Below are 25,339 nucleotides of genomic sequence, written 5' to 3' on the forward strand. Positions count from 1 at the left end.
ATGCCATCCTCTATCACAGAATTTTCCAATTTTCTATATTTGTAAATTAGACTCTGTTCCCATTTGCATTCCTACGTACTTAGCTTTTCTTATGTTCAAGTTTATGAATATTTTGTGTGTTTCAACCCTGTAGACATAGGTAAGCGTGACGATTAACCCCTTCGCGTTAAGAGAGAACTTGGGTTCTGTGTCAACCTTTAATTGATATATATTTTCTCTTGACGCCTTATCGCAGTAGGTGTTGCTCGAATGTAGGACACACTGAACATCCTTGGTATTGTCATGATATCAGCTATGACGTGTATGTCTGAAAGGGCATTACTGACGTCACGGCGGTCTGTGTTTCACGGAAGACGTTCAGCATGCTGCGATAGGCCGGAGATAGCTTCTGTGATCTTCAACATCATTATTCGATGAATCACTACCCCCCTTCCCATAGTATCAATAAAGTAAATAGATCGGCGCTTTTATTCGCATGGATGGATGGATGGATAGACTGATGTCGCTTATGGTACTTACTTTGGTACCATTTTCTCACTGAAACTCAATCACCATGAATCTCTGAAGAATGTTCCTTCAGTAATTCAATAGGTGAAGAACTGAGAATCCGCTGGAGAGAGAGAGAAAGACAAAAAGGGTTGTCTGTGAGAGAGAAAAAATTGATAAAAGTTTCTAATATTAAAACGACAAGAAATTCTTACTACTTTCTGCATTTTCTCTGCTAAGACTGAACATACAGAATTTGGATTTCTGAGCTAATTTTAATTTATTTTAGAATGATTTTTCAATTTTGAGTTACGTACTTTAGCTTCTGAATTGTTACTCATAATCTAGTTCAGAGTTTCTGGTATAGTACGAGGAAAATAAAATAAATAAGTCCGTAAATGATATATCTGATCGAATATTCAAAATATAAGGACCTATATTTTGAATTACCTATGGTCTTAATTTGGATCAGTGGTATCTTGAGATACTGTGCGATTAAGCGTTAAGCTTTAGAATTCCAGATATATTTTAATGGTTCTAAAAACTATGTCAGTCTGGTTTCCCTCGTAGCAAAACTATCCCATCATCAGGAATATCCGTATTTATCGCGTAAAACAGTTGCAAACGAGTTTATGATAACGGAGTCAGTCAGTGTTAGATTAATGACAGATAATCACTGCGTATGTTTACAAAAGACCCGAATAAGTTAAAAAGTACTGTCATATTCTCGGGTATTCGCTTATATTTAGCGCAGTGGAACCAGTTTTCGGGTTTATATGAATACCAGCGCTTTTTTTTGTTGTCTCAAATATGATGGTATTTTGTTCCGGATTATAAAAATGCACTGCTATTTTCAACTTTCTTATCTTTGAACGCAAGAAAATTTTATAGAAGAAATTTCTAGAATTAAATTGCGTAATTGGCTGATTCACAGTCACATACATTATTACAATCGGTGAAGATGATCAAAGGATACCTTATAAAGTACCAGAGGTGGGCCTAACCAAATAAGTTGGTCGTATGGTTATAATAGACTACGCGCAATTATATAGGTATTTTTTCCTCCTATCTGCATGCCTTCGTGGTGTAATTGTTAGCATACTCCGCGCGTATTCAAGATGTCCAGGTTCGAGCCCCGGCGAGGGCATTGCGCATTTCTCACATCTCTAGCTTCCAAAATAATGTATCTACAGTTGCGGCCAAACTAAAAAGGTAGTGGATGATGATTCTTCACCACCAGGATTGGCGATTGGGTCCCCTAATCCCCAGTCTCCCTTTGAAAGGGGAAGTTTATAAGGCCTTTTCTCCCTCCTTTCTGCATGCCTGCGTGGTGTAATGGTTAACACACTCGGCGCATATTCGAGAGGTCCAGGTTCGGGTCCCGGCGAGGACATTGCTCATTTTTTCAGTTTCTTGACATTAAAAAAAAACCTAATGACTCTACAACCAGATCCATCGACATTGCCAGATGTAGCGTTTTTATAGAATTTGCAGAATTTAAAATATTTTTAAGGAAAAGTGGAAGAGAATAAGGCAGAAGATAGCTTTAATAAATCGAAGAAAAGTCCATTTTTTATTTTCGAACATTCCCGCTGTGACTGTACTGAGCTAATGTAATGTGTACTTTATCTGTACAGTCGGACTTATTTTTTGTATTATCTTATCATTTGACTCTTACGTGTGTTTGTATTCTTTCCTGTTGTTTTGAGGAAGAATCCTTCCCTCCCACAGACACAAATAGCCAGGCATTCGCTTGAGTGTGTTCCAAATGTTTTTGTCAGTTTATCGGAAATAGCCAAATCCATTTGCTTTTGGTTGTTTCATCACCGAGAACGACAGCTTAATAGGAGAAAGGACATAACAAGGAGTGTTTTTACGCGGGGGGGGGGGGAAGCGGACTCTTTATCTTTTGTTTTAGGGCCTCCGCTGAATATCCTAATCCTCCAGTGGGATGAAAAAATTATAAAATAAAATGTTTTTTTAGAGTTGCATATATATATATATATATAAGTATGTAAATCAGCTTTATAATTTAATTTACTAATTGTCGGTTCCTCATTTTTAATTTGAGTATTTCCTCTCTTTAAATAACTTTTCTGGATTGCGCAATTTCTAGATTGGTCTATGTTTATGGCGTGCGTAGCGCATGGACCTTATAAGAAATAGACTAACCCAAATGGGTTTTCTCCCCCGTCTGAGGCGTTGCCGGCTGTCACCTTGATCACATCCGGAGGAGTAGGGACGACTTGCAGAAATTTAACATTGGTTGCCTATTGCAGCGTGTATAATTGTCAAGACAAAGCTGGTTGTAGCGCCTCATTTCACAAATTAGAATTTCTACATATTTTTATTTTTGAAATTGAGATTGATTTTTAAAAATTTAGCATATTTATCAAACATAATTAACATTCCAGATAATTATAAAGCTATTGCATACTTTCAGAACTGGATATTTTTTTAGCTTTTCTTATGCTGTAAGGAAATTATATAGGAAATTATATATAACTACTTTGTACAAGAATTACGCGCCAAAAAAATGCGCGAAATGCAGTAAAAAGTGCTTTAATGAGATATATTAAATCCTATTTATAAAAAACTGTGGCTTTCATAATCTCATCACTATACAACGGATCACATTTAATAATTAGAAAGAGTTATGTGATACAAACGCCATAGGTTTCAGTGTTAAAGTAAACCAGATCGTCCCTACTCTTTCTTGCCGACATGTATGTGACGCGGGCCCCGGCCACTGGGTTAGTCTATTTCTTATAAGGTCCATGGCGTAGCGCTGATGACGTAACTAATTCGGAACCTAATCTCAGAATTTTGAGAACCGAAACCTTTCTAACTTAAACCAAAACCTTTCCCATAACAGACTCCCATATTGGATAAATGCGCACTTCGCTTCAACGCCTGTTGCTGTTTGGACGCAATTTTCTCTTATCGCCATAGTATTCAAATATGTTTATAGGAATTATTAAATGTTTTTTCTGCAAATAGGCACGATGAAAGTGCTAAGAGAATTGTGGCCAGAAAAGTCAATTTAAATAAAAATGGAATTTTATCCGTCTCGATATTCCAGTTTCCTATTCATTATGGATTAGCATTCTACGCAATCAAAGTTCTTCCTCTTCAATACGGATCTACGGTCTGCCTCTGTGTGTGATTGCGCAAATCAGTATTTCTATGTTTCTACTCATACATCATAGTGTTTCTATGTTTCTGCTCATACATCAGTACTTCTAAATATTGCTTTTTTTTACAATCTTATCTAAATTTTGCTTTTATTATCCGGTAGGACTGGATCTATGTGCTTCACCAAACAACATTTGCTACTATCCAGAGAGATTAAAATTCAAATTTTTAATGATACATTTTTCTAATAATTTTTAATACCGGATTTAAAGTTTTTTAAAAATGATTTTTGAATAACTTGGAAAAATATGCAGTTCATATGTTTATTTATATAATATGGATATTGTTTTAGGAATTTTTAATTCCATTCTTTTTTATTATTCACATCTACTTCATTTAAATGTAAATGAGAAAATTAGTAAACGTAAAAGGATGAGAGGCACCAAAATGTTCAAGTGAATTAGGCTCTCCACCTCTTAAATTTGCTCATGCATTCCGTTTTATCATTTGATTTTATTTTTTCCCGTATTGTAATGATATATTTTTTCCAATTCTTCTTTCACTGGTTTTGGATTTCCTCAAAGCAAAATGTTGTAATTAATAAATATTTATGCTTGTGGTCTTGGTTATTTAATGCGAAATATTTGCAGCTTTCAGTGAGTTTTTTTTTTTATTTAGTTTCTTATTATTCCATCTTCAACACTTGCTTATTTTTTTTCTTCTCTTCAATATTGATTCACATACATTGTCATGAATGGATAAAAAAGATCTGAGTGTGTTGCTGATAGCAAAGTTTTGACAGATTATTATCTGAAACCAACAAAGCTGAATCAACATTTGTATAACGATTACCCCCAAAAGAGTAAAAAGGTTTTTTTTCGTGGGGAGGAATGAGCATTATATAAATTTTCTTTAAAAAAGGAAATTAGGTTTAGCAGACTCATTCTATGTTCCAAATCCTAAAATTGCAGAAGTTACTAATGCCAGAGCACTAGAAGAACCAAAGACCCGGGGGATATATAAAGGGTCTCAAAATAGTTGAAATGATATTTCTCAAAATGTTGAAATGAATTTTTAATTTAATTATCCAAACAAGGGGAGGGGGATTCAGCAGTTTCAATGACAGACCGTACTGTTCAGAAAAGGATCAACAACAGTATGGTCTTCTTGTCAAACAATAAATTATATAGGACATACACTCAAGAGCCAAAACATTATGACCACCTGTCAATAACGTGTTGGGCCACCTTTGGCGCGCAACACTGCTTCAACCTGCCTTGGCATGGATGCCACAAGTCCGTGATAGATGGCCGGAGACAGATTGTACCAGATGTTGTAGCAATGGTCACGCAAATCCAAGATATTGCAAATTGTTGGTCCTTGACCTCTGAGCTGCCGTCCCATGACATCCCAAATGTGTTCTATCGGTTTGAGATCCGGTGAGTTAGGCGGCCAGGACATTAACTGGAAATCAGAATCATGTTCCTGGAACCACTCCAACACAATTGTAGCCTTATGACACGGGGCGTTGTCCTGTTGGAAAATTCCATTTCCATCTAAAAAAACAAAGGCCATGTAAGAGTGCAACTGGTCCGCAATGATGTTCAGATACCCTGTAGCATTCATGGTCTGCTCTACTACAACCACGGGTCCCAGAGACGACCAAGAGAACGTCCCCCAGAGCATAATACCGCCACCACCGGCCTGTGTATGACCTACTGTGCATTGAGGGAGCAACTGTTCGCCTGGAAGGCGACGTATCCTGACACGGCCATCGGCGTAATGAATGACAAACCGTGATTCATCTGACCAGGCAACTCTCTCCCACTGATCCATGGACCAGTCGCGATGTTCCCGGGCCCAGCGCAGGCGCAGTTGGCGATGACGCTTGGTCAGCAAAGACACACGAGTGGGACGTTTTCTGCGTAGCCCCCATATCCAACAGTGTCCGCTGAACAGTGTGCTCCGATACTTTTCTACTTGGCCCTGCATTGTATTCGGTTGTCAGCTGAGCCACTGTCTGGCTATGGTTTTGCTTCACCATGCGAGACAGTCTCCGACGACCTTTTTCTTTGATAGCGTGTGGACGTCGAACACCATGTCGTCTACTGTTGGTTTCACCGTCATTCATCCACTTTTCATACCTACTAACAACTGTAGATCGCGAACAACCCACGAGTCGTGCAGTTTTGGAAATACTTGTTCCGAGCCTTCGAGCTATTACAATCTGCCCTCTATCAAAGTCGCTTAGATCCGCAGCCTTTCCCATCACACACAGAAGTAAGTGAAAGAATGACTCTTCAGCAGCAGTTAAAAACCACTTCCACCTGATCACGTGTCTTCCACATCATCCAGGCGCGTTCATCGCAAACTGTAGGGCTGGTCATAATGTTTTGGCTCTTGAGTGTACATTCTGCTGCATTTGGCTATTCTAAATTTTGTTTTATGAGTGGACTGAAGATATATCATATTTCCATTTGGTAGTTTTTGGATGGTATGTTCTTTCAGACCAATTTAAACTTAAATTTATGTTTTATTCATTGAAAATGTTTGAAACATTGAAAAGTTTCGGATAGGTACTCATCGAATCGGAAAAATTTTGTAGGGCAGTGTGGATGTTTTACAGGTGTCGCGCAGTCACATTAGGGGGGGGGAAGTGGGCTGAAGAATCTGATAAGATATGACGTTTTCTCTTTGTTCTAGAATGATGCACTTCAACAAAGAGAAAATGTCATTGTTGAACACCTGAATAAATTGAATTCTGAACCGCGAAGAAGAAACATATATCATACATTCCATTGGTTCCTTGAAAGTATTTATGAGCAAACTGGAGGAGAAAGGCAATTTTAAGGAACAAATTTTATAGTTAGTTATTTTTTGAAATGTCACTAAAGTAATTGAATCGAAGTAAATTTATATATAACTTCATAGTCTACGAAAATAAGATATTTTGTATTTTATGTATTATTAGAAATGCAATTGGAATTTTAAAAAAATCTTAAAAAGGGAGAATGCAGTATAAAAGTTTCAAAGCTACAAACCGAGGCATGGAGGTCTTAATATTCTTAATTGGTATTTTTTTTTTTTTTTTTTTCCCAGTCTTATCAAGTGGATTTTATTTACTAAATTTGTTTATTTTAGAACTTTTTCAGACTAGCAAGTGATTGGAAATTAAAAAGTTAATTTGATTATTCTTTTATCTAGGCTAAAATTTGGCAGCTGAAAGATATAAAATATATCATTTTATTTGTCAAAATTTTATTATTTCAATGTGAAATTTTTAAAAGAAAAAATCTGATCTGGAACCCGCATGACTTCCTTCCACGACCTATATACACACTTTTTGCTGCATCTCATTCAAACTTATTTCCTCGAATTTCATTAGAGATATATTTCTCATTCAAGAAACTCAGTTCTTATTTCGCGGCAAGGCAAAAATACATGAAAACTCAAAACATCTTCATAAAAATTTGTAAAAATGAATAAATAAATAAAAGAAAAAAAAAACCTCAAACACAGTTAAAAACAGTATTTATTTATTTAATTATTGAATAAATACTGTTTTTAACTGTGTTAATTATTGAATAAATAAATAAAAAGAAAACCTCAAGCACAGTTAGAAACAGTATTTATTTATTTATTTTTACAAATTTTTATGAAGGTATTTTGAGTTTTCATGTATTTTTGCCTTGTCCAGAAATAAGAACTGAATTCCTTGAATGAGAAATATATCTCTAATGAAATTCGATAAATAAATAAATAAATAAAATATCAAATAAATAAATAAAATATTAAATAAATAAATAAATAAATAAAAAAGGAAGAAAACCTCAAACACAGTTAAAAACAGTATTTATTTATTTTACAATTAAAATTAAGAGTTCTACACAGAAACAACCAATTCGGCTAGCGCGCTGGAATACTCATTTTTCGGTGCAAAAAATTAAAAGCACTTTTGATTCCACTCGGCACTGAAGTTTGTACACAAACTAACTTAATTCACTATTCTGCCAAGAGTTTTCATATGTAAACAAATGGCGGTTTCATTACTCTTAGAAGCTTATTTAAAAAGATATTTAAATAGCTTTTTAAGTTGTTGATAATTTTGCTACTAATTCTGTACATATTGTTGCGTTTTGCGGGTTCGTGGATTTGGAGTGATTGTTTACAATCGATAAGGAATCAACGCACAATTTATTAGCCTGTAGTGAGAACAAACAGCTCCAAAAATATGTTTACAGTTGTCGAAAAACGGCGACAAACACGCTGCAACAATCAGCAACACAACCTTCAGGCTATAACGTTAAAGACAGCATCACGGGAAAGCGCTAGAGTACAGCTCCCGACTCGGTTCGGTCGTTTTCAGAGCTCAGCACACTCAAGATAAAACTCGATAGCCTCAAACGACGCATGTTTCTTATGCACTACGAGAGACTCGATCCTCACTAGACTGCTACTCCGCGTACAGGCAGAGTTTATACAGCTTTTTGGCCTGCCTTCGAGAACATGCTGGGCCAAACCAGTAAGAATTCGTTCTAGAATATTCTCCATCCATCTATGGCATATCGCCGATTTTGTCGCCAAATGCACGATTTCGCATTAAATCTGGCACTCTGCCTTCCTTCGTCATCTTCTGGCAACCCTAAACCCGCTTTGTGGGGAAGCTATCTTACCGCAGCCGGGCATTACGTAACAACATATGTTTGGTGCTGCCAATTGCAACCGAAAAATGAGATGCGCAACTACTACTATAACTGTACTTGTTATAGCAGTTCCATATACAAAATTTCAACTTTCTAGAGCTAGTTGTTTTCTATTTATGCGAGATACCTGTCTTTTAATCCTTTAACGCACCAAGGGGGAAAAAAAAAAAAAAAAATCAAGCCGCCATTTTTGTAGTTTTTTAATTAATTCATTAATTAATTTTTATAATTTGTTTATCTACAAAAGAAATCTTGCAAAAGATGCAACTTGTCTCAACTTACTGATATGAAAACATTTCACGGCTAATTCCCATAATTAAATTACAATCACTCATTATTAACTCACAGCTGTGACCAGCCCTCGCACACCGTCGATGGCAATTCTCAAGCTCCTCTGAACATAAGATTGCAGAAGCGCTTGCGCACCTGTTCAGCACTGAAGCCGAAAATTTGGCGCACGTGAACGACTTCCTAGTAGTGCCAAAAAGTCATACGCGTCGGCTGAATGGAACTAATGCATAAAGAGCAGTAGATGGAATCGCTGACTAAGCACAAAAACACGAGCTAGAAATTTCTCTAGCAAAAAAAACAAAGCATGCTTATGTGGGTGTAAGGGCACCTCTTTAAATTTCAGTTAAAGAAATATGAAAAGGATCCGATCTGTCAAATAATAAAAATACCTATACGTCATCCTCGAAGATATAATCATATCGAGTTCTTGCGTTACGGTATGCATTAAATTTCTAATACATTGAACAACGGCTATTAAACTTTTCGTTCACGGCTCACAATCACCCATTGAGTGTTCAAATTAGTAGTTGGTCGAACCGTCCCTGGCGGCAAAGCATGCTTGAATTCGTCGAGGCAAGGAGTGGTAGATGTTCCTAATGTCATCCTGCGACACATTCTGCCGGGCATTCATCAGTTGTCGCTCCAGACCTGCGATAATTTGTGGTTCGGACCTGGCGAACAATCATCCTAACTTGCCTCGCATTTGTGTTCCTTCGCAGAGCCTTCATTTCGTCGGCAAATTCCTTGTAGCAACCATTGCTGCCAACATGTTTTCACAGCAGTGTCTTTACGCTGCAGGTGGTGGCCTATTGCTCGATATGACCACCCAGTTTCACGCAACCCTACGATGCGACCACGTTCGAAGTCATTTAGTCGTCTGTAAGGTCTTCGATATCGCCGTAATGGCATCTTAAGTTGCTTCTTTACGGAATTAAAATGGCAGCATCAACAACAACAAAAAAAGGGGGGATAAATTTTCCGCCTCTGTTACTGGTTTTATACTTTGCGAATTGCGCACTAGAAATGCGTGGTATGATGGCAATTCCTGTTCATTTGCCTTGAAACTTTGATCATTTGCATATTCTATCAAGATGTTTTTGCATACCAAATTTCGTCGCGATCGGAAAAGTCCTTCTTGGTGCTTCGATTTTTTTTTGCAAAAGAGTGTATATAGTGGGTATATCTTTGAGGATGCTCATGATCTACAGTATTCACGGCTTAATGTGACCATGTTTGTCCACGGCTATTTTCATAATATTAATCGAATGATAACATTAAACTATGAGAAAAAATACTTGAAATAGTAATGAAATTAAATTAATTTAATCGAGATATAACTGGAATCATATATATATAGGCACTTTCAGAAAACTTTAATTTTGAAAGTGCAGAAATTTGTTTATGAACTCTTTATAGTATCTTTAATGCAAAAGTTCATTTATGAATGGTTCATAAAATTTTGGGGTATTAATTCACCGGTGTTGTAACTCTAATCTTAATACTCAAAGGGCGTCTGCCTTTGGATAGGAACTTGCATTTGTAAAATTTAAAACTAGGCAAAAAAGCAACCTAAATTTGGGGGTAGATATTTTCAGGTCCGAATAACCGAATATAATCCTGAATCCGAAAACGATATCTGAAGTATAATATAATCCGCGATGGCATTTAGCGGCGTGTGTTGTATGTACAGTAGCGAAGCACATCTCCCTGCACGACGCGGAAATTTCATCATTGTCTGCATGCAAAATCATCTTTGCCCAGCATAGAGACCATTCTTACTGATTATGTGCCAGAACGACTTCTTCTGTTGCCTTAAACATATTCACCGGCTTCCATTCCCTAAATGGTGCAGCGTAAATGTGATGAAGTCTTATATTACATGAGGATGTTACATTATGGAATTGTATGTATGTGGAAACCGCTGATGAGCGAAGCAACCCTGTGCCACCCTACCATCGGACGGCGTTCGACACAGTGATAGGATGCAACCACCAATACTCAAAGCCTACTATAACGAGCAATCCAAAGGAAAGGAGAGTATAGGCAGTGATTTCTGTGCGCTAAATGGTAGGAAGTTGTATGCAGGCCACCAACACCACCAATATTCAACATAAAGTACGTGAACGGGTTCAAAGAGGAGCAGATTACGGGCAGTGGCTTCTGTGTGATTGATGGTAAAATTGCGGTAATGATTTTAGCAAGGAAACGCAAAGCAGGGAACTCTGAATTTCAAGCAGAGTTAGTAGCATTAAGTGCAGCAGTTAAACATCGGCACTTTCGGTAATGATATTGAAAATATGTATACTGACTCTATATCAAGTTTACAAGCTATATAAGGCGGCCATAGCAGAAACTGCACCGTCAGAACTTGCATGTACAGCGGATGTTGCTTCCTAAATCAGAACGCTAGGACTAGCGAATACCAGGATAATTTTAGTGGGATTCCAGCCTTTTTCAAACCACTAAAATTCTGCATAAGCTAGAGTTTATGGTAACGAACTAGCGGATCAGGTAACAAAATTTGCAGCTAGAGATTTTAGCGCCAGTTCTTTACCACTTTCCAGGTTCGCACATACAGAACTGCTGTTACAGAAAAGACACTTGAACACTGCTGCTACAGAAATGGCAGCATGACGGTACGGGTAGACTTAGGTTTATCTTCCCCCCCCCCAAGGTCGGTGCGGCGCTACTAAATGGTATAGCGCAGATCACGCACTTTTTTTTTTTTTTTTTTGTTAGGTATGGCCCTTCCCTGAGTAGGTTCGGCGTTATGGATCATGATACATGTGATATACCATAATCGTGTTTTTCTCTCAGTGTGTTTCACCACACTAAGAGAAAGAGTGTCACACACTGAGAGTTTGTCTCACCAGTCTGAGTGTGGTGAGCTTGAAAGCATCAGTGCAAGACAGCCGCGTATGGGTCCAAAACACGTACAAAAATCCGTACGTGCAGAACAGAATGCGTGAAACTGGAAATAAATATAACAAATCATTTGATAAGAATTTAAGAAATATTATTCTAATGAAAATTATCCATAATTAAAAAGCAAAAAAATTCACATCATGATTCAGAGTTTATTCAATTCTTTTTACACATTCAAACTGGCAGTGCCAGATCCAAAAATAAAAGTATGCATCATGAAGCATTTACGCTCGCTGTTGGCGTTTAGAACAAGTTTTCTTATATCTTTCTTACACAAGTCCCTATGAGATCAGAAAACATTATGTTTTGTGTTTTAGAAGTCGCCAGCCAGCGTCGCGTGTAATCACTATTACTGTACTCCAGCAAATCTTCCTTAAATAATACCTCCTAGTTTGCACGTTTCAAATGTGCTCTGAACACGATATTTAACGTGAACTGTGAAATTATTAATTGTGAACTGTGTTGAATATGTTAACTCCTACATTCGTAAATAATTTTTTTAACTGCACAGTAGTAGATAAATATAATTACAATAAATATTTATTTAAAAAGATTATCAGAATTTTAAAGAGCATTTATAACAATGTATATGGTTATATTGATCAAACTGTTGATTTCTTAAAAATAGAAATGATTTCGTGAAGCCGTATAAATTTTATGAGTGACTCAGCCAATGTTAAGCAAAATAAAAAAGTTTTTTCTGTCCTTTCTTCCAATTACAATCTTTAGCGTGTATGCTTATATGAATTTTTGATACGTTATTAATGGTCTACTTTAGCATTATAAGTGTGTTTATTGGAAAGGTAGAATAAAGCCTAGTTATCATATCGTCTTTCCCCCCCCCTCAAAAAACTCTTTATCTGTTTGAGAGGTACTAAAATAAAAATAATTCCCCCCACCTACTACTGAAATAAAATTAGATTATCATGTTAGTTATACATCTAGGAATACATTAGCACGCATTAATATACGAACTATTTTTAAAGTATCATTTACATGTATATTCGTGATTAAATGCTGCTGTAAGTACAGAAATATTAATATTCCTACTATATGAAGGGCATCATCAGAAATATATTCTGCGTACATAATGAATAAAATATAGCCAAAGAGTTGAATAAATTATTCAGCTGTGTCATTAATTTATATTACTTTTATATGATGAATTATGTATTTATCTGTCCTCATTCGTAAAAATAATTTTTCTGTCTTCTTCTCGTAAAGAAATGAGGCGTTAAATGTTCTAGACATATTTAGCTGTATTTATGAGAAAGTATACTTGTTTGGTTTATTTAATTATGCAGGAAAGGCGGTATAAAGCTGTAATAATTCTAAAGTAAAACGAAAATGCAGTTGAATAAAAATGGCGCAAAGAAATAAAATTTATAGAATATAAAAAAGATTGGATAAGAAATAGAAAGAAATGGAATATGCATGTAATATACATTATGACAAATTGAAATTGCAGTATCATAAAGAAAAAATATGGTTTTTTTGAACAAACCTGGTGAAATAGTTAAATGTTATATGATAATACAAGGTGCCCCCTCTCAAAAAAGCAGCAATTTTTTAAATTTTTTATAATGTTTTTCATAACGATGTTGGCAATACTTACTAGATGGCAGTCTTTAGAAATAGATGGCAATATAAATCGATGCTATGAGCAGTTAAATTTATATTACAGAATTTTTGTTAGAGGCAGAACGAGTATGATATAAAAGTAGGGATTTTTGATTTCTGAAGATGTTGTCTGTAACGATATGGACAGTACTTACTAATCATCATTTACTAAGAGATGTCATTTGCAGTTATTATTATATTACCAATTATTTCTTATGTTAGACAGAGGAAGAGCGTGATCATTTAAGCCTACAATGACTTAACTCCAGATTTTTTGGGGGCCCAAGATCATTCTGTAGATCATCATAATTTTGTTTTTCTGGTTTAATTGTTGCTGATTATTTAATTAAATACGCAGCATACTTTGTGACTTTAATAATTTATTATTTTAATTTGAAATTTCTAATTTTTTATGTATATATATATATATATATATATATATTATACATATATACAGTGGATGGACAAAAATATGGAAACACCTTGTGAAATGCATGTTTGAAAAGAAAGATTGATTTTAATGAAATATGTAGGTGGCGCTGGTGTTTTTGACTACTGACGCAACCTATACAACTTCGTAAATGTGCTAAACAGTTCAGTTGTTGTCGGAGTACTGTTATGTGAGGTTGTCATTGCATTATGTCAGAGTTAACAGACTTCGAACGTGGGCAAATTGTTGGAGCACGTATGGTAGGTGCTTCCGTAAGCAAGGTAGCCGAGGTGTTTAGTGTTTCAAGAGGTACTGTATCGAAGATTTATTCCGCATATTTGAAAAGCGAAAAAACATGATCTGCTAAATCACAGCGCGGACGAAAGTGTGTCCTGAGTGATCGTGACAGACGATCATTAAGGGCAATTGTGACGAAAAATAAGAAGACCACAGCTGCAAAAGTTACTGCTGAAATGAATGTTGTGTTACCGAACCCTGTGAGTACCAAAACAATTAGAAGGGAGCTTCATAAACAGGGAATTGCTGGCAGTGCTGCAATCGAGAAGCCACTCATCAGTGATGCTAATGCCCGTAACAGGAAAAGGTGGTGTTTAAGTCATAAAGCCTGGACTATAGAGCAGTGGAAGCGAGTAATATGGTCTGACGAGTCTTCTTTGACATTGTTTCCCACTTCTGGCCGAGTTTACGTCTGGTGAACGCCATCTCAAGCCTATAATACAGACTGCTTGTTCCCAAGAGTGAAACATGGCGGGGGTTCTGTTATGGTTTGGGCAGCCATATCGTGGTTCTCTGCTAGCCCCATGATAACTGTGTCAGGGCACATGACTGCCAAGACTTAGGTGAACATTTTGGCCGATCAAGTTCATCCCATGGTACAAACTTTGTTCCCCGATGGTGATGGTGTCTTCCAAGACGACAAAGCCCCTGTTCACACAGCTCACATTGTCCAGGACTGGTTTTCTGAGCACGAGGATGAGTTGTTCCATCTCCCCTGGCCACCACAGTCACCAGATCTGAATATTATCGAACCTTTGTGGTCTTCATTGGAACGGAAAGTGCGTTCTCGTTATCCACCGCCAACATCGTTATCTGAACTTGCCACCGTTTTGCAGGAAGAATGGTATAATATTCCCTTGGCAAACATACAGGAACTGTATTTATCCATTTCGAGAAGACTGCAAGCTGTTTTGGATGCCAACGGGTTTCCTACACCATATTAAGCAAAGAAACATGTTTTTTTAAAGGTGTTTCCATATTTTTGTCCAAACCCTGTATATATACATATACATGGATCCTACCGGTTAATTGTAATGGAAAAGAGCAGTAGATGTAGCAAATATTGATGGCGTAGAACGTAGATCCATATTGAAAATGAGCCCACCAGCGGCCGGGCGGTAAGTCGCTGAACATTGGTAGTTCGGTCCAAAGTTCGAATCCCGCGAACGGGTTGGCTGCATGGGAGTTTTCGTGGTTTTCCCCATGTGTAACGTGTATACGAGCCAGTTTCCCGTAGAAAGTCCTCCACGAAGGCATCCCTTCCCTTAGGCAGATAGCCCTCGAGGCTTTGCCGTAATCACACACACACACACACACACATATTGCAAATGAAGAATTCTGATTGCATAGAATGCTGAAATGTTGAATCCGTTGTAATCACAGACTTGGCAGCCGAGTAAGATTAAATATTCATTTTTATTCCAATTGATATTTGTTGCCACATTTTACTTGGCACTCTAATTGTGCCTATTCAAGAATATTTACATTTTTGAATACTGCTGCGATGGCAAGAGAGCGAGGGAAATAAGCGTCTTAAACGGAAGAAACGTAAAAGCTAAAAGTGCACAGTTATCCAATATAGAAGCTTCACTAAAAAAAGTTTCGGTTTTGGTTAGAAAAATTTCAGTTCTGAAAATTTTGAGTTCAAGTTCCGAATAAGCTTCGCCATAAGCTTTACGCAAGCTCTGTGCCATAGATTAATCTGGAAATGGCACAGTCCAGAAAAAGTGTTTTTTTTTTTTTTTTTTTTTTTTTTTTTTTTTTCCCCGATTAGAGAGAGGAAATATCTCAAAATCTCGTCCACAGTCGTTTAACTATTATAAACACGCTGACACGATCAGCGATACAGCTTTCAGGTTATCAAGCTATCACGGTAGAGACAGCTTCACTGCAAAGCACCAGAGTACAGCTCCCGACTCTGCTTGGTCGTTCTCGGAACTCCACGTACTCTCGAGACTCTCCACGCTGCAACTCGCGATGTACTGGACGATACACAAGAGTATAGCTCTCGACTCAGCGCAGTTTAAGACAAAACTCGACGATGCACTAATTCGCGATACACTAAAAGACTCTATGCACTCGACGACCATCTCGGCGTTTGACTTCGAGACACTCGCTCAATGACTGACTATCAGCTCGCTAGACGTGGCACACACGCTGACTGACTGCGGACCAGCAGGGTTTATATAGTTTTCGGCTTGTGTTTGAGAACATTCTGGGCTAAACCGGTAAGAATTCGTTCCAGAAGGTTCTCCATTCGTCCATGGTATATCGCTTAGAAGGTTCTCCATCCGTCCATGGTATATCGCTTGTCGTCAAATGGGCGATTTCTCGCCAAATGTGGCAACCATGCCTTCCCTTGCCATTTTATGGCGACCCTAAAACTGCTTTCCGGAGAAGCCATCTTACCGCGCCTGTACATTTCGTAACAATATAAGTGGTGTTCTGATGATGATGATGATTCACCTGTGGTTAACTTGATATTAGAAAATAGCTTTAAACTGTTGCGTAGATGGAATGATGGACTTGCAAACAAACGTGACATAATATATTCCTGGATGTTCTTGATACATATCCTCAATCACACATCTTTAATGGGTGCGATAAGCACTCCCGAAATTTTACATATGTTATCACATCGTTGAACAGTAGACGACACAACGAAGCAGGGATACACGCGCTAGTAGGGCAAGAGGAGAGCAGGAAGAGTAAATCCGCATTCAGCAGTGGGGTATTTATAGAGTTTAAGTTTTAAGCGGTGATTGGATAAGAGCCGTCGCATTGCAGATAGCATAATGGGGATTAATTTTCATATGACGCTGCTAGTTTTAAGAGAGGAAGAGGACGTGGCTAAATTAAAATGAGGAATTAAAAGAACTATTGTTCTTTAAAATGAATATTTTTTTCATATTTTATATCTTACGTATATACATACACACCTTGTCTACAAAAGTCCTTACCCAGCTGTTATTTTTCTAGCCGTTGGTCGTAGACTTGCACTTTAAATTACAAAATTGTTATAAATGACGCAGATCCGTATTTTCGTATTTTAAAATTTAAAAAAAAAAAAAAAAAAAAAAAAAAAAAAAAAAAAAAAAAAAGGAACCCAATTTTGTATGTACAGTGGTACCTCGATGTACGAGTGTTTTGAGATACGAGCCGCCGAGCGAGCGATATTTTGCTTTGAGATGAGAGCAAGATTTGAGATACGAGTTCTGGAAGGACCACTTTAACATCATGATATGTCTAAGAATTATTTATCAGGCCTTGTACCGTAAATTAAATCATTCAAAACAAAAGACGAAGCGAATCATTTTTTGTTTGGTTTACGTTTTATTTGTAAAATTTTTATAGAAGTAAATGTGAATGACTATACTTCTGATTTATCTTTAGGACTGAGCCATTTACTTTTAACGGATAATTCATTGTTGTTTATACAGGCTGTCCCACTTGAAAGGGCCCCGGGAAAAGTGTGATAAAAGTCTTATAACAAGAGGAAATGAAACTATTTTTTTTCCATGAATTCTTTATATTTGAGAAATGAAAGAACATGACAAGAGATGCTGGAAGTGGTTTCCCTCCCTCCATTTGTACACACAGTTCAGTACGGCAGTGGCCATGTTCGTATCTGAGGTGTTACAATGAAGACCTTAACCTCTGCATGGAAGAGGCTGTAGCTGAAAGGGCCTTCGAAGGATTGGAACCCGAAGTGTCAGTGGTAGAGGAGATTGTTTCTCGGGGAAAATCCATGGGTCTGGATGGAGGGGGAGGAGAGAGATGTGAACGAACTCGTCGAGGAACAGTCTCAGGACCTGACAACCGAGGAGTTACACCATCTGCATTTCCAGCAGCATACGGTGGTTCAACGAAAAATTAGTTTTGAAGAGGAGCCAGAGATGGAGGAGGTTATCCCTACAAGAGATATAAAGGAGATCTTGGGAGAAAGTTGTAGAGTTCGTGGATAAAAATCACCCTGAAAAAGTTGCAACTGGTCGTGTATCGGAATTGTTCAAAGAAACTTGCCTAACTCATTTCCGCAATATCCTGAAAGGGAGGAAGAAACAGACATCTTTGGACAGTTTTTTTTTTAAACGGACTGCAGGTGAAAATGAGCAAAGCGTGACGAAAAAAGCGAAGACCAGTGACGAAAATTAAGCGCTTCACTTTTTTTTTTTTTAAATTATGTTTTTATGGAATATGTATTTGTTATTTATAAATAAATGTTTCTTCTTGTAAGTAAATTTTTCTTTTCAAAAATATTTAACATAAACAACTGAGGGGGTGATTTGGGAGCTGGAACGGATTAATGGCATTTCAATTAATTTCAATGGGGAAAATTGCTTTGAGATACGAGCAATTTGACATACGAGCAAGGTTACACAACGAATTAAACTCGTATGTCGAGGTACCACTGTATTTCGAAATTTAACTTCTTCCCTCTGTCTTTAAAATAAAATACAGGACGTTTGTCTTCCATACGACAAAAATTGACTGAGATATTTGGTACAGTGAACCTTAAATCACGAACAAATTTTCCACACTAAAAGTGCTGTGAATGACGAACGATGCTTCAAGATACGAACAGGTAAGCAGGCAACATAAATTATATTCCAAAATCGTCATGTGACGTGTGAGCTTCGTGTCAAATGACGTTATTACAAAAAAATCTCCGCATGCACATCGTAGGGCGACAAGGCGGGTAATTTCCAGTTGCTGTGTGGCTTTCGCTGGAGTGTTGTACGTCTTTATTCTTGCTTTCACTTAAATTTGTTTGTGATTTTTTGTTGTTGTTGTAATTTAAATAAATAAATAAGGTACCACGCGGTGATAAAAAGATAATGATTGTTAGTAGCAGAAGAAAAAATTATGATAGAGGTGAAGAAAAGAAATTATAGACAAATATGAATATGGTATTCTTGTTTCTGACTACTCAGTTCAGTACTGAAGAATCAACGATCTGCAAAATAAGGACACCAAAATTCCCCAAAATAATGATGAAATAATAATTAAATAAATAAAATAAAATTGATGAAAGAAGTTGATGTGCGGCAGTATGCTTTCAAATTTTTAATTGTGCCTCAGATAGTTTTCCAAATACTTTATGCCGTCTGTAAAAATTTGCTTTAAAATTCATGTATTGTAATTGGTTTTTCATAAACTAATGGTAAATTTTTAAAGCATCTTGAATCACCGCTACCGGTCCCAAGTAGCTTTCCGGCCATCCACGTATGTGCTGTTAAATGAAGTTTTTATAATGTTTATTCTTAGTGTACTTTTCCGCTATCTAGTCTTTTATATGTTTTATCCGGCCGTAGCGGATAAAATATATCCATTTCATTGGCATTTTAACATCTCTTCCAACATATTGAGAAATTCAAATTGGAATGCATTTTTAAACGATTTCGCTTTTACTTCAACTTCTATCGCTGCTACTTTTACAAGCAAATTTGAATCTAATTTTGTTAACGCTTTTTAAAAACCATCCCATTCATACTTAGCTTTAAATTTTAACCCTATTTTTACATAAATTTATAGCGAATTTCGAAAACTTTTTATTGCCTTTTCAATGTCCGTTGATTGGAATATTTTTTGTTCTAACTCTTTGAAACCGTTGACAAACTTCTAATTTTATCTCGGAATGGTATTGTAGTATCAGTTTCTCTTAGTGTTTGTCGAACTGTAACTATAGTTTCATTTCATTTTTTTTTTCCTCCTTTTTCCTGTACCCTCTATGGAAAAACTCGGAATGCCTAACTTTCGTGCCACTTAAAATTTTTTCGTGCACCGTTTATTTTTTATTCGATTGTTTCCCAATTAGCCGTTTAACGTATTAATGTTTATTTATAGGTAGCACTGTTAACTTCTACCAGTGCACTTGTTCTTAAAAATGTTATGAAAAGTTGAGAGGTACTCCTAATTTAAACCATAGTATGTAATTATAGGCCACCAACTGGCGAGCGGTAAAATCGCTGAAAACTGGTAGCTCAACCGGTATTCGAATCGCGGGTGAACTGTCTGGTTGCGTTGGACTTTTTTCGTGTTTTTCCTCGTGTGTAACATGGATACCAGCCAGTTTCCCTTAAAAATTCTCCACGAAGTCAGCACTCGAGTTGCTTTGCCTTAATCAGTTAACCTGAGCTTTTAATTGTTTTTTACATAAAGTTAAATAAATGAACAAAACTGTGTGAAGAATTGGTATCTTGTTCTTTTTTTTAATTCGAACTTTTAAGCATTGAAAAATGAGAAGTTGTAATTTGATTTTAAATATTGCTTCAGGAATAAACTCAGTATAAGAATATAAATAAAAAATCTAAATGATTAAAATTATCACGCATTCCTCATTAAATCGTGTAAATAGTGAACTTGCTAAACGTATTGAAAATTGTGCTTATTAATTAAAACGCATCTTTTAAAGAGGAGAAACGTTGTATTATTGGAATACGAGTAACTGGAATATTTAAACCGGCTTTGATAGATGATATTAAAGATGAATGATTTTCTGCTTTAACGAATGTGAAGAAGTTCTTAATGTACTATCCGAGAGGAAAGATCGATTCTCGTATAGCGAACGACTAGAAAGTAAAAGTAGAATCTCTTTCTTTCTTTTCTTTTCTTTCTTTCTTTTTTTTTTTTTTTTTTTTTCTTTAATAATTATTGTTGTACTTTGTTACGGGCTTTCCTCGTTTGCGAATGTCATTCTCTTTATAAAGACCGTATTTCTGTCATTTCTGTACATGGTCGACGTACCGAGGATTTTTAATGACGTTCATCACCGGAATTCTGTGTCTGAATGGGGAAGGTGAAGAGAAAGAAAATTCGAAGTTAATGATGTAACTTGGAAATTATATTGCTAATGAGAACGCGGATATATTATTTTTAATCTCCGTTTTGTTCACGTTTCAAATCTGTATTGTAGTTCTCTCATGCGATTTCAGTTTTAAGTATCTTGCATTAAGTGATCAAGAGTTATGAAACCAGATACTTATGATCGAAATCTGAGTTTCACATTTCCATAAATTTAATTTTAATACTTTAGGTAAGAATTTCCGATGTCGCACTGATCTTAAGGCATAATGATAGAATTTTAAAAGTTAAATACATTACACGAATTTCTTTTGTTGCATGAGATTTGAATGACTCTTTCTAAAACATAGTTTCAACGCTTTAGAAAAATTTTAAATGAATAAATAAATTTTAAAAAAGTATCTGGAAGGTTTCAGATTTTAACGGTTGCGCAAAAGGATTTGTTAAGGTTTTTTATGCTCTCGCCGAATTCGCAGTAAAGCGGTTTGCTGATATTTCACTCCTAGTAACTCATTTTTCTTGTCATTTTAGCTTTATTTTTAAGAATCATTTTCTTCGCACGTACGCCATTTGCAACAGCAAAATTTTAAAAGCAGCATATATGTTTAGATTTCTCGATGTAGCGTTAAATGTTGGCATACAATTTTTTCCCCCAATCTTTTCTCTGTTTATTATATCAATGTTCAGTTTTTTTACTAAGATGGCTTTACAAAACTTTTTTTTTTGTCTTTTTTGTTATTAACGTTTTGTGCGTTTACATTATTTATTAAATATGACGTTTTTGGCGCTTTCGCCACATAAAATTCCATTCAACAGCAAAATCATAAAATATTTAAAAACAGTATATCTTTAGAATTTCTGATGGACAGTCTCGTGTGCTGGAGATAATTTTTTCCCCCCTGTAAAGTGTTGCCACTGCTCTCTTTGCAATCGTTCAGTTTGTTAATCAAAACATGATGTAGATAATAATATATAATACAAAATATGAAATAAATAATAAAGCAAATTCGAAATTCAAAATTTCGACTTCCAGGGGCATGTTCTGGTGGAGAATTAGGCTATTGAAAATTTGTTGGCTCTAGGTACCGTTGTTTTTCACCTATGCGAGAAGCATGCATACATTCATGCAAATTTTTCATTATTTAATTTCTTTTCTTTCATTATTTAATATTTGACGGAAATAACCACTGTAATAATTGATTGTAAAAGTTAATTCTAACAAAAGATCGCTTCATATGCATGAGAAATGTGAAAATTTAATAGCAAATGGATTTTACAGTTTCTGCCACATTTTCTTGAGTAGATAGACTAATATATTGTGAAATGCAAAAGAAGAAATCTCGTTTCTGCGGCAGAAACAGTCAAGGAAAAAATTTTAAAAAAGGGGGGGAGTTAACTTTTTTGGGCATTTAATAAGGCTAGAATAAAAGTAATGTTTTGTTTGTAAGAGAGATAAAATAGTTGCATATTTACAGCTTTAAAACATCCTTTTCAAGTATCTGATTGTAACAAAAGTTTTCTGCCATAAAATGTCCTTAAAGTTGGGGGGGAGAGGAAAAAAAACATGAAAGCAGGGATCGCTGTACCAGTAGCATGCATTGCAAGTATAGTGTGAGGTGTACTAGGAATATCATGCACATAAATATTGAATAAAGTACCTGCTAAAATAGCACGACCGGGTTGACTGTGTGTCAGAAATTTGAACGACAAAGTGTCTACCTGTTAAATAGGATTTAATTATGTGTGTAATGCAACCTTGGAACTCCAGATTGGGAATTTTGTAAATAATTGTGTCTAACCAAACACAATCGAAAGCTTTGGCTATATCGATAAACAGTCCTCCGGTGAATTTCTTTTGATGAAAGTCCTCCGGGATGTGTTCAACAACACGATATAGTTGCTAAGACATTGATAAATTCCTGGGGAATCCAAATTGTTGAGGGATCAGAATATTCCTTTTGTCTCGATGACTTTTTACACGTTTGAGGATAAGTGCTCCCATGAGCATACTTAGGCATGGTATAGGAATTAGGCGCATTGGCTGGCTTATGTGGCTTGAGAATAGGATTAATACGAGCCGTTTTCCTCTCGGCTGGGAAGTATTGCCAGAGTAGAATAACATTAAAAAGTTTTGTCAACTTGAAGATCATTTTTAGAGGCAGCAGTTTAATAATCTTGTTAGTGATCTTTTCAGTTTCTGGGTTTTTTTCGATCTGAAATTTTTTTTATATAGCCGATAACTTCCGACGGCCGGTCTGGGACAATGTTCTTGGCGAGTGAATTTGTTGGTATACCTAGAGTGAAAGTCAGAGATTATGTGTTTTATAGTTGTGTCTTGAATGTTGTTTGTGCAAAACTGAGATTGCGGATGCGTAGCTGATCATCACAAGTGACGATCCGGCCTAAAATTTTGTCCTTGCGTTGATATTCAAGCAGATTAGCACAGGCCCGAACACGTCTATCCGTATCTGCTTAAGTCAGCTCATGTAGCACCCAGCGATTGAACTTGTATGTAAAGTTTATGCAATGCATAGCGCGACTAATGAACAAAGCACTAACGTCTATTTTCTTTGCAAACTCTCTAATTGGTGCATATTGATCTTGTTCTACAAGTTCTCGCAGGCAGGCCGCATTTACATCATTAGAGCCAGAGTGCTCTGTTTCTTGAATGTCATAGTTCTTATTTTTGAATGTTCAGTACCAAACCTTAACAGTGTTACACGATGCAACACTAGTACCTAAAGCTGTGTTCTGTAGCTGACTTTTTGCAACAGAACTGGAAGTAAATGATGGTTCTAATCCGGAAGCGTGATACTTCAATTTCAGACACCTTGCACTTAAAGGTAATTTTTTTTTTTTTCACATTTTACAATACAGTGTTCTAAAGGAAGTCTCTCTTTCAAATGCGAAAATTCGTTTGACAAAACATCATTAAACACGCTGACGCGAATGGGAAATTCGGCCATTATTAGTTACCGGGGAGAACTAAAGGGGGCTTCAAATAATTCCGCTGCCTCGAGAAATTCCACTGCCTAAGAAAGGACTTCCTACCTCCATGAGCAAGACATCCTGAAGGGAGCCTGCATAAAAGGGGCAATTATTCCTTGTGGCAGTAGTGGAAATCAAGTGAGGTTGGTCCGGGGTGTTGGATTTGCAGAAACAGGAGCCTCAGGAACCGGGTCTTCTGACGTCAGTGTCAGAGTTCCTCCATTGTCCTTTCTCTGATTTTATGTTTGCCAATGCCAATGAGAAAATATTTTGGAGTCACTGTAACAAAACCAGGCACCTCCACATCAGAAGAGTAAAGATGAGTAGAGTTGGGGAAAACCGGAAAAGAAGGGAAAGGAAGAGAGAAGGAAAGCCAATATACGAGCTTGGGATTGAGCAGGGAAATCAAAGAAGTTCTTGTAATGAGTGAGGAAGGTTGCTGAGAAAAAACATAGATAAGCGGAAAAGAAGGTAAAGAATCATTGGCAAAAAGAAAAGAGAGAAAGGAGATAGATTAAGCCTGGGCAGGCTCTAGCTCAGGAGAAGCGTGGAGTGAGAAAATACAGGAAACTTACAGAAGCAGGTAACGAGAATTATTATAAGTCCTCAGCAAAGTTGATCAGGATCTGAGTAGCTTTAACTCCTTCGATGAATTTTTTGGCTGTAGTTTTAGCATCCTTAATATTTTGAATAGAGTTCATGATTTTTCCAAGCAAATTTTGAATTTTTCACATCATTCAACCAATCAGTAGCCTCTAGAGTCATATTCGGCTATACTTACCTTTCTTTTAACTATTCATTCCATTAAAAGGTTTTTTTGTAATTATAAATATTCTTAAAAGAGGTTTTTTGAAACTACTAATGCTGTCTCAAAGTTGCATTCCAAATACGATCCAGCATCACGCTTGAATTTGCCGCCCACAAAAGTTGCCGCTCGGGGCACAGACCCCGGCTTGCGCCCCCCAGATCTGAGACTGTGAAGATAGTTTCAGTTTTTATGTATTTTTACATTGCTGCGAAGTGAGAACTGAATTGAATAAGAAATATACCTGTAATGAAATTCGAGGAAATGGGTTTAAATGACATGTAGGAAAAAAAGCGTATAATTTAATATTCCTTACAAGGAAGTCATGTTGTATACATCAGATTTTTTTTACTAATTTAATCATCCAAAAATCGAGAGTGGAAATTATGCGAATAATATAATTTCTGAAGGACGCGGTTATAATAAGAATGTAAGGAATGAAAAATAGTCATGGATTAACTACTTGTAACTATCTCAATATTACTTATTTAAAAGAAATTTTCATTCCTGTAAAAATGCATGATAGTATTAACATTACTATATTTTATGAGGTATCTTCATTTCTATTCCCCTTTAACTTGAATCTCGCTTATTCTTGTTGTATCTACTACTTCTTAGGCCTCAAACCATCTATAAATAATTAGAAAAGATGAATGTGCAGCTGACCCAGCGAAATCGTAGTTTGAAATGCTGGTTTGTGTTTACTTAGCTGCTCATAGTATCTTCATATTTTCATATTAATTTTAACAAATTAATTCTCATGCATTTTAATACAAGAAAGTCTTTTTTTAGATACTATTTAAGAGATTTCCTACAATTTTGTTTAACGTATATTATGAGGTACTTGGTTATCAG

The 25,339-nt window shown here is 36.3% G+C and overlaps 1 protein-coding gene across 13 annotated transcripts in view; it reads left to right on the forward strand.

Moving 5' to 3' along the window:
* LOC118194695 (plasma membrane calcium-transporting ATPase 2-like) overlaps positions 1–25,339 on the forward strand; it is a 472,379-nt gene that overhangs the window by 298,078 nt on the left and 148,962 nt on the right. The gene's annotated exons all lie outside the window — the stretch shown is intronic.

This window comes from Stegodyphus dumicola, chromosome 3 (assembly GCF_044657685.1).
Source record: "Stegodyphus dumicola isolate Sdum_Otavi_A_Nest chromosome 3, ASM4465768v1".
In the NCBI taxonomy this organism is placed as follows: Eukaryota; Metazoa; Arthropoda; class Arachnida; order Araneae; family Eresidae; genus Stegodyphus; species Stegodyphus dumicola.